This window comes from Carlito syrichta, unplaced genomic scaffold, assembly GCF_000164805.1.
Source record: "Carlito syrichta isolate Samal-C Ts95f unplaced genomic scaffold, Tarsius_syrichta-2.0.1 Scaffold50665, whole genome shotgun sequence".
Taxonomy (NCBI): domain Eukaryota; kingdom Metazoa; phylum Chordata; class Mammalia; order Primates; family Tarsiidae; genus Carlito; species Carlito syrichta.
The window spans coordinates 54,762-64,001 of record NW_006994761.1 but is presented as its reverse complement, the minus strand read 5'-3'; the positions used below and the strand labels follow the sequence as shown (position 1 = coordinate 64,001).

At 42.8% G+C, this 9,240-nt stretch overlaps 1 pseudogene; it reads right to left on the bottom strand.

Moving 5' to 3' along the window:
• Nucleotides 1–6,470: 6,470 nt before the first annotated feature.
• LOC103250547 lies at nucleotides 6,471–7,071 on the bottom strand (annotated as a pseudogene).
• Nucleotides 7,072–9,240: the final 2,169 nt, after the last annotated feature.

Below are 9,240 nucleotides of genomic sequence, written 5' to 3'. Positions count from 1 at the left end.
GAGTTAATTATTAGCATCTCCTGAAAATGGAAGTACTGGCAGCAGGTAAAAGAAAGGAGGAATGTTCTGATTAAGTTGCTTGTTTAATAAATAATAGAATCCACAAAGCAGCAAAGTAGGAAAAGGGGTAGGATGGGGAAGCAAAACTCCTCTGTGATGTGTCACTTGAGAGGGTGCAGACTGGTCCATGATGAATAGACACTGAGAAGAGGAGTGGTGGCAGGGAAAGGGGCCCCTGGGTGCTACAGGTCAGCACAAGGTGTTGAATGAACTGCTCTACCCTTGATGTGTGACAAATTCACCCCCCAAGAACAAATGTCCAGGGAATCTTGTGTCTGAGATGATTTTTCAATTATTTTGTTTATTATTGAAATGTTGTAGTGGATCACTTAATCCATCATAATCCATATATAAGAATGGCTACCAACTCCCTCCTGTCCCAGTAGCTTTGTTAACGTCCATGAGGGATGACATGTGAATGCAGTCAGGCCAGCTCAAGTGGAATGCTCTGGGTGATTTGCATTCTGCAGAGTTGCCAGATTCCTGTCTTCTAACACAATAATGAGCACTTCCCTCCAGAGGTGTGAAGCATGTGTTATAATTAGTCCTCTGTGTTTTAGATGTGATTGGTTATGTCCAGGCTTCTTAAGTCTTAAGCTGTGATTTTCTTGTAATGACATTTTTAAGGAGGTGTCCCCAAACTCCCATGTTGGGGACAGCAGAAGGAAGACATGCCTAGATACATCCTATCAATGTTCACTGCTTCCCCTTTGGCTAAATCCTTTGACTGAGCCTAGGGAACTAAGATTTGAAAAGCTCAGTGGTTTGTAAATCTAATAGCTCTGAATTCAGGATCACTTCAGATATTTTGGGGGGTCTGCAATCTCACTTATACATTTTAAAAAGCCTGATAAAAAACGAAGTGGAATTATCTATAAGTGACTATATAAGAAATTCAATTTGTTTTAAAGATCAAATATTTCAAAACATCCAGTTTGAAGGAAAATAATAAAAAGGGTTTATGAGTTATAAAGTTGGTAAATATGATGGTCTAATTTACAACTCATAGCATTCCTGCTGTGGTCAGGATGTCTAATCCCTAGAACTTTTGAATATGTCATTACAAGGCAAGGGATAATTAAGGGTTCAGAGGTATTAAGGTTGCTAATCAGCTGACCTTGAGATAAGCAAATTATCTGGGTGGACCCAACATAATCCCAAGAGTCCTTCTAAGTAAAAGAGGGAAGGAGTGTCAGAGTCAGAGGGAGAGTGGAGGATGCTGTGCTGCTGGCTTTTGAATAGAGAGGGAGGGACAGTGAGCCAAGGAAGGTAGATCGCTTCTAGAAGCTGGAAACAGCAAGAAAACAGATTCTTCCCTAGAGCCTCCAGAAGGAACCCAGCCCTAACAACGACTTGACATTATCCCAGTGAAACCTATTTTGGACTTCTTTTGGACTTCTAATCTCCAGAACTTAAGATCATAAACGTGTATATTTTAAACCACTAAATTTGTACTTGTTTGCTACAGCAGCAATAGGAAACGAATGCACTTAGCGTTCGTTGGTTTTTGGTTGTTTTAAATAAATCAGCTAGTAGGTTGGTGTTTTGGCATGCAAATAACTGTGCCGAGGGAGTTGGACAAATATGGAGGAAGTAGGATAAATCCAGACCCCATACTGTTGTCTACAGGATCCTACCTTCTCTATCCTTCCTGTGTCTCCAGCCTTGCCTTATGTTGCTTCCCCACTCTCTTGGCTCCCGCTCCCCCAGCTGCCTTTGAGTTTCTCAGACTTCCTGCCTCGGGCCCTTGGCTCCTGCTATTTTCTCTGCCTTGAATGCCCTTGTTCCAGATCTTCCAACAATTGACTTCTTTCCACCTTTCAGGCCTTAGCTGCCCTTCCTCCTCTGTTAGAACAATCTAAGCGTGATCATTTACCACCTCAAATCTAATGGCTTAAAACAATACGATTTATTTGTCCCTCAGCTCTCAGTCTAATGTGGTTGAGGTGTGTGTCTTAGGGATAGGGATTGGGACTTTACTGTGTCCCACATGGGCACCACGCCGTTCCAGCTTGTGACCCCTCCTTCTGCTCATGCCCTCCTGGAATCCTCGGCAGGATCTCTGTATTCACCTGACGAGAAACCAGGAATGTGTGGAGGACTGTGTCGGCCAGATCTGCAAGTGCGAAACTTCACTTGTGCCATAGTCCACATGACCCCGCCTGGATGTCAGGGGCTGGGCATGTAGTCTGTCTGTGTACCCTGGAGGAAGATTCAACAGCTGGGTATCCACCCCACACAGAACTGCCTTGTTATTCTTTATGATGGCATCTTGTTTTTCTTTTCTTTCTTTTGTTTTTTTGTGTTGGAGTCTCACTCTGTTGCCCAGGCTGGCGTGCAGTGGCAATGGCTCATGGCCATTGCAGCCTCAACCTGCTGAGCTCAGGCAATCCTTCCAACTCAGCCTTCCAAGTAGCTAGAACTACAGGTGTGTGCCATATGCCCAGCTAATTTTTTGATTTATTGTAGAGATGAGATCTCGTCAAGTTGCCCAGGCTGGTCTCAAACCCCCGAGCTCAGGCAGTCTTCTCAGCTCTGCCTCCCAAAGTGCTGGGATTACAGGCCTGTGCCCAGCTATCTTACTTATTTTATAGCACCTTACACTTAGCAATTTATTTGCCACATTGTTAACTGCATTCCTCTCCAATACCAGAGGTGCATAAGGATAGGAATGTGCCTATTTTGCTCACGACCATACACACAAACCAGGAACACCATGCCCTACACAGGAAATTAGTTATAATAATAGTTAATTAATATATGATAAGTGGATGATCAAACAAATGATCCAACAAATGAATAAATAGAAAGCATAGACTTTGTCTAGAGGGTATTACTATTGCAGCAAAGTCATGGTCTTTTACAGTAATAAAATTCAAGAAGTAACCGAAGACTTTTTTTGAGTTATAAATAATGGACCTTGGGCTAGGATTCAAAAAGTATTTAGAAGCCGGGTTCGGTGGCTCAGCCTGTAATCCCGCGCCTTTGGAAGGCTGAGGTGAGTGGATTGCCTGAGTCCGCGGGTTTGAGACCCACCTGGGCAGCAAGACCTCATCTCTACAATAAATCAAAAAATCAGTCGGGCATGGTAGCATGCGCCTGTAATTCCGGCTACTCGGAAGGCTGAGGTGGAAGGATCGCCGGAGCCCAGCAGGTCGAGGCTGCAGTGGCCGGGAGTGGCCACTGCACTCCAGTCTGGGCGACAGAGTGAGACTCCAACTCAAAAAAAAAAAAAAAAGTATTTAGAATGTCTTAGCTTTTTAACTTTGCAATTTGAGTCCATCCTCAAGATGAGCAGACTGAGTGTAGAAGTGCTCTTCTTATTTGGGTTGATTAATTCTACTCTTGTGTTTCTGAGCGGGATGTAGACCTTTCAGACACCCTTCTGCTTCTCTTGACCTCTTCTCCACTCATGGAGACCAAACCATTTGGCTTCTCCCCTCCCACCACCTATCAGTATATTCACAGTGCCCCACCCAAGTGATGGGAGCATGCCCTCTCAGATGACTGAGTTTTCTTCTCTTGTATGTCCTTTTTTTCCCCAAATTGTCATTGTCCTTTCGGGCTTAGCATGAGCTAGTGGTAGGTGGCAGTCTGAGAAGCAAAATGCCCAACCCAAGGAAATGGTAAAGAGGGAGATGAAGGAGGCTTAAGGAAATCTAATTGTGGAACTTTGGGAACTTTGAGTGCATCTTCTATTGGTTCATTAAGATTAAAAAAATGCTGATGGGAGAAGATTCTGGCCTTGTTGCCCAATGTGCTTTTTCTTCTTCCCACTCCCTGTGTAGTGCTCTAAGAAGGGTGTTGGGCTACCTTGCCTCAACTTCTGGAGATGGAGCTAGATACCTACTGGCTTCATGGGCCTTGCTCTGGCTCTTGCATGGATCCTACTTGGATGGGCTCTAGGAATGCTGTAGGATCAGGGGCCCAAGTGCCTAGGCCCTGGAGTCACTGACCAGGCAGGACTCCCCTACCTCAAGTGGGCCTCTCCCCTTGTTCTGTCTGTTTTGGGGCAGAAGCATGGCATTTCTTGGTTGGGGGAACCAAGGAGCTGTGGTTGCAGCAATTTCTGTAAAGAGTACAATAAACAGCCGGGCTCGGTGGCTCAGCCTGTAATCCCATGCCTTTGGGAGGCCGAGGTGAGTGGATTGCCTGAGCCCACGGGTTTGAGACCCGCCTGGGCAGCGAGACCTCATCTCTACAATAAATCAAAAAATTAGCCGGACGTGGTAGCACGCGCCTGTAGTTCCAGGTACTTGGAAGGCTGAGGCAGAAGGATCGCTGGAGCCCAACAGGCGAGACTGCGGTGGCCGGGAGCGGCCACTGCACTCCAGTCTGGGCGACTGAGTGAGACTCCAACTCAAAAAAAAAAAAAAGAGTACAATAAACTACATTGTGTATTTAACTTACTTTTCCTAATTTCAATATAATCGCGCAGATAATGAACACTGAAATCAAGGATGTGTGCAAGATTTATCAACAGGAATGTTCAGTAATAGAAAAAAAATAGAAACAACTTAAACATTCACATAAGGGAGTAGATAAAAATAAATTGTGATACATTCATAGAGTGAAATACTTGAAGTCATTAAAATTGATCATGTAGAAGAATATTAAATGACATGTAATCATGTTCACATTTAATTTTTAAAAATCAGGCTTTGAAACAGACACCATATGATTCCATTTTTGCAATTAAAAATGTATGAAATACTTATATAAACAGTGGCAAAGATAAAGATCAAAATGGGATGGTTGCTGTGCTGAGTGGGGTTATGAAGGATTTTTAAAAAATTCTTATTGCCCAACAGCATTTTTCACATTCCTCTATAACACATTTCTTTTGAAAAGGGACATAAAAGTCTAAAATATTATTTTACAAATTAGATGACTGCCTTAGTTGTTTGGGCTACTATTACAAAAATATCATAGACTAGGTGATTTATTAACAACAGCTCTGGAGGCTGGAAAGTCCCAGCTCAAGGTGCTGGCAGGTCTGGTGTCTGGTGAAAATTCATTTCCTGGTTTATAAACAGGGCCTTCTCACTGCCCTCAGTTACATGGTGGAAAAGGAAAGGGAGCTTCCCAGGGTCTCTATTATAAGGGCACTGACGCCATTTGTGAGGGCACCACTCTCGTGACCTAATTACTCCCCAAAAGCCCCTCCTCCTAATACTATCACATTGGAGGTTAGGATTTCGACGTATGGGTTTTGGGGGATGCACACAGTTTATAACATTGACTAAGTCCAAAAATAATTACTTGTTTATCAAAAATAACAAGAAAGAGGACTTGAAGAACAAAACAAGTCATTGAAGTGCGATTTAAAAGCCCACTAACCTGATTTTCTGTCTGTATCCTGCATCCTTATCACAGACCTTTTCTCTTCCTTTCCCTTCCACCCTGCACTTTACAAGCTGCTAAAGCCCTTAGATTCGGCCTCCTTAGCATCTCTTGTGACCACTGTCTCTGTCATATTCTCACTGCCTGTGCCTCTGTCATCTTTTGGTGGACTTCCTGCGTCCTGGCCTTTGCTCACACTGTTCACTTGTGCTTCCTGTCTTCTGCTGACAACCTGGCAAACGGAACCCATCTTAAGAGACTCAGCTCAAGGGTTGCATATTCTCATGGAGTCTTTCCTGACAGTCCCCACTTCTGTCCCCAGAACTGACCCTTCTTTATAAGCCTGACTCTTTGTACTGAATCCTCTCGTGGAATCTTTAAATCTCTATTACACTTTTTAGTATTTTCTTTCTTTCTTTCTTTTAAACACTCATCCAATTTAATTTCCTGTTGCATGCTCTGAGGAAGCCAAAAACATCAGGCCCCAGGGCAGCAATGCTTGGAGATTCTAACTCAGACTCCCTCTGTGTGACAGATACATGCACGTGTCCACACATGCCACTGACCCAGGCAGAATTACACATGCATGTACAGGTGGCTAGAGAACCATAGGGCAGGATGGGAAGAGAAAGCTGGTCAAGGTTATGCCCTTGAGCTAGAAACTGGGGACCTAGAGAATGCTTCTGTTGCAAGCTGAACAAGAGTCAAAATTAAAACAAAGGCAGAACACAGGATAAAGGTAGGATGCTCACACAAGAGATTGGACAGGTGAAATGGAAAAGATGCAGGGGGATTTCTGGAAAGCAACCTCAGAAGAGGAGGTTTTCCTTTATTGGGAACTTAGGTGGGTAGAGGTCCTGTGACTCCAGTGATATATTAAGGCTAAAGGAATATGCCACAACATTACCTCTGCCTCCTGTGTCCTCTCCCAAGGCAGAGAGACAGACCATAAACATTCTCCCCATTGACACTGTTAGGGATTTTCCTAGTGCCCAAAAGAATGACCTGTCCCCCACGCCTCAACACACACACAGTTAGGTCCAGCATAAGCCAAAAGTAAACCAAACATAGAAACTTCTTGGTGGAACCAAAGCCAGCGAAGCCCATCACAGCTGCCATCTCATCATCCTCCTCAAATGTTAAGTCTTCCTCAGCCCTTCTTTTCTTCTTCTCTTTCTCTTTCTTGTATGCTTTGGCTTTTTCTTCTTCTTCTCTGAACTCCTTCATCCTTTCCTCAAAATCGTAATCTCTCTGCTTCTCTTCCATCTTCTTTTTCTTGACCTCAAAACATTTCTTGACCTCAAAACATTTCTTCACCTGATCCAGGGTGGAACGTTCCACATGCCCATAGACATGTCCAGGTTTTGCTGATGTTTCTTTTTGTGTATGTAATCCAGGAGTCCTTCACCACACAGTCACAGACATTGCAGTAATATCCTCCCATCTCAGACTGTGGGGTGATCTTGGTAATGACAATTGTCTTTCCAAGCTTGGATTCCAGGTCCACCTTGTAGTCCCTGTGTCTCAGAAACTCTCGCTTGACTGGCTACTGATTTTCCTTTCTTCTTTTCTCACTTTGATGAGCCTCTTCTCGGTAAGCTTCTCGTATTCATCTTTGTCTCACTTTTGGCAAAAGTCCAAATTTTCTGTCCGACTGCCTGACGCCATCTTCACAGTGAAGTCTTTTTTTTTTTTTTTTTGAGTCAGAGTCTCACTCTGTCACCCAGGCTGGAGTGCAATGGCACAATCATGACTACCACAGCCTCTACCTGCTGGGGTCAGGCAATCCTTGCGCCTCAGCCTCCCGAGTAGCTGGGATGGGTGTGCATCACCACACCTGTCTAATTTTTGATTTATTGTAGAGACAAGTTCTCACCAAGTTGCCCAGGCTGATCTCGAACCTCTGGACTCAGGCAATCCTCCCACCTCAACCTCCTGAAGTGCTGAGATTACAGGTGTGAGCCATCACATTTGGCGATTTTCTACTGCACTTCTTGACACTTACTTTGTACCAGGTACTTTATACTTCCCCTATCTTCACTCCTACAATTCTTGCAACATTCCCATGAGGGTTATAATCTCCCTTTATCAATGAGAAAACTGAGGCACAGAGAGGCTAAGCAACTTGCCAAGATACCACAGATAGGGACTGGAAGAGTCAGGTTCAAACCCAGGTAGCGTGGCTCTAGCATTTCTATGTTTAACATATTTATGTGCTGTCGCTTCTCAGACGTATAAATCCCTTCAGTATCTCTCTCTCTACAACACTTTAGAGGAAAGGTCATGTCTTAGATGTATCTGTATGTATGTATATATATATTTTGGGTGGCAAACCCAGAGGCTGACATTTAGAAACCTCATAATAAACATTGATTGAAGGGCTACTTTACGTATCAAGTACTTACTGAGCATCCATCATAAACCATGCCACACATGGTTTTAAGATGTGAAATACTAAGTAACAAAACAGGTCAAGATTCCTGCCCTCAATGGTAAGGGAGTAGGTGACATAGAGTCTAGAGAAGAAAATGTCAAGGGCAAGTTGGGTAAGTGGTCCAGTTGTTATTTAGATTATGTTTTTACTCTTGTGTCCACACTTCACTAGGTTACATTATAATTCTCTTAAAATTTTGGGTATTATTTGAGGCATCTACAGACTGAGAATTAATACAAATCCTTCATCTGTCGTATTAGAATTCTGCAACTGATTAAAAATATGAGCAATCTGTCATTGGTCAAATCATAACTGATGCTTCTCAAAACTCTGAAACATATTTTTTGAAACTGCAGTGCATAATCTTCTCATTTCTTCATCCTTTTCTTTTTTGCTCATCTTCTCTGCTTTTTTTTCTGCTTTTCTCCCTTTTTTCTCTTGGAAAACCGTTTCAGTGTCCCCTGCTGCTTCTTACCTCATTTTCTCTGCTTTCTTCTTAATTTCCTTTTCCCTGTACCTTGCCAAATATGTATTTTTGAAAAGTTAATCAAAACTCACAAAAGTACGTGATTTCTCTTTCAACCTGTAGGTAAGATGGAAAGGAGTTCGTTCATCTGACCAAAACATGTTTCACCAAGTGCTATATATTTCATTTGAGGGGCAGAAGAAAGAAAGAGAAGCGAACTACTTTTTAGAGGTCAAAGAAACCCCTTAAATGTAGATAATATTTCTGATTTATTAATAACAAAGCAGAGATTCGAGAGAATTGTCTAAATCACCTAACACGTTCTTCTATAACAAGTGGTCTTGAACCTCTGGACAGTGGCGCATTGAAAAGAAATTCACTTCTCCTGCTTGAAGAATTCATTTTTTTGAGGTCTCATTTATTAAAATGAAATTGAGGTATTAAGCAACTCAGACTAGTCTCAAATAATGGCATTACTTTAAAACAAATGGAGTCTTACAGGAATGGAAATAGCCTATTATACTTGCAAAATACTAGCTTAAAAATGTACCACCAGAATCTGCTACTTTTTCCTCCTCACACATGGAAAGCACTCTTTCCTTAGTTCCTACACTAAATTCTAATGGCCATCGTGTAACCATAGAAAGCCTCTGCGTTTGTCAATTACTTTCCTAAAGCTTGGGCAGTCATGCAACTCGGATTTCGAGAACAGTATTATTTGCAGGTATTCTTTTTGTCAAACTCTGTTTCCAAAATATGGTCAGTATCCCTATGTTCTTGTCAGTCTACTTTGTTCTTTAACCCTTTGTCGTGAACTCCAACCTTGCTAGACCAGGCCACAAGTCACCAATGACTTGCCCCATGCCAAGGCCAAGCTTTTCCCTTAGCCCATCTTGAGATATGTGCAGTTCCGGGGTTAATGCCTACATTCAGGTCT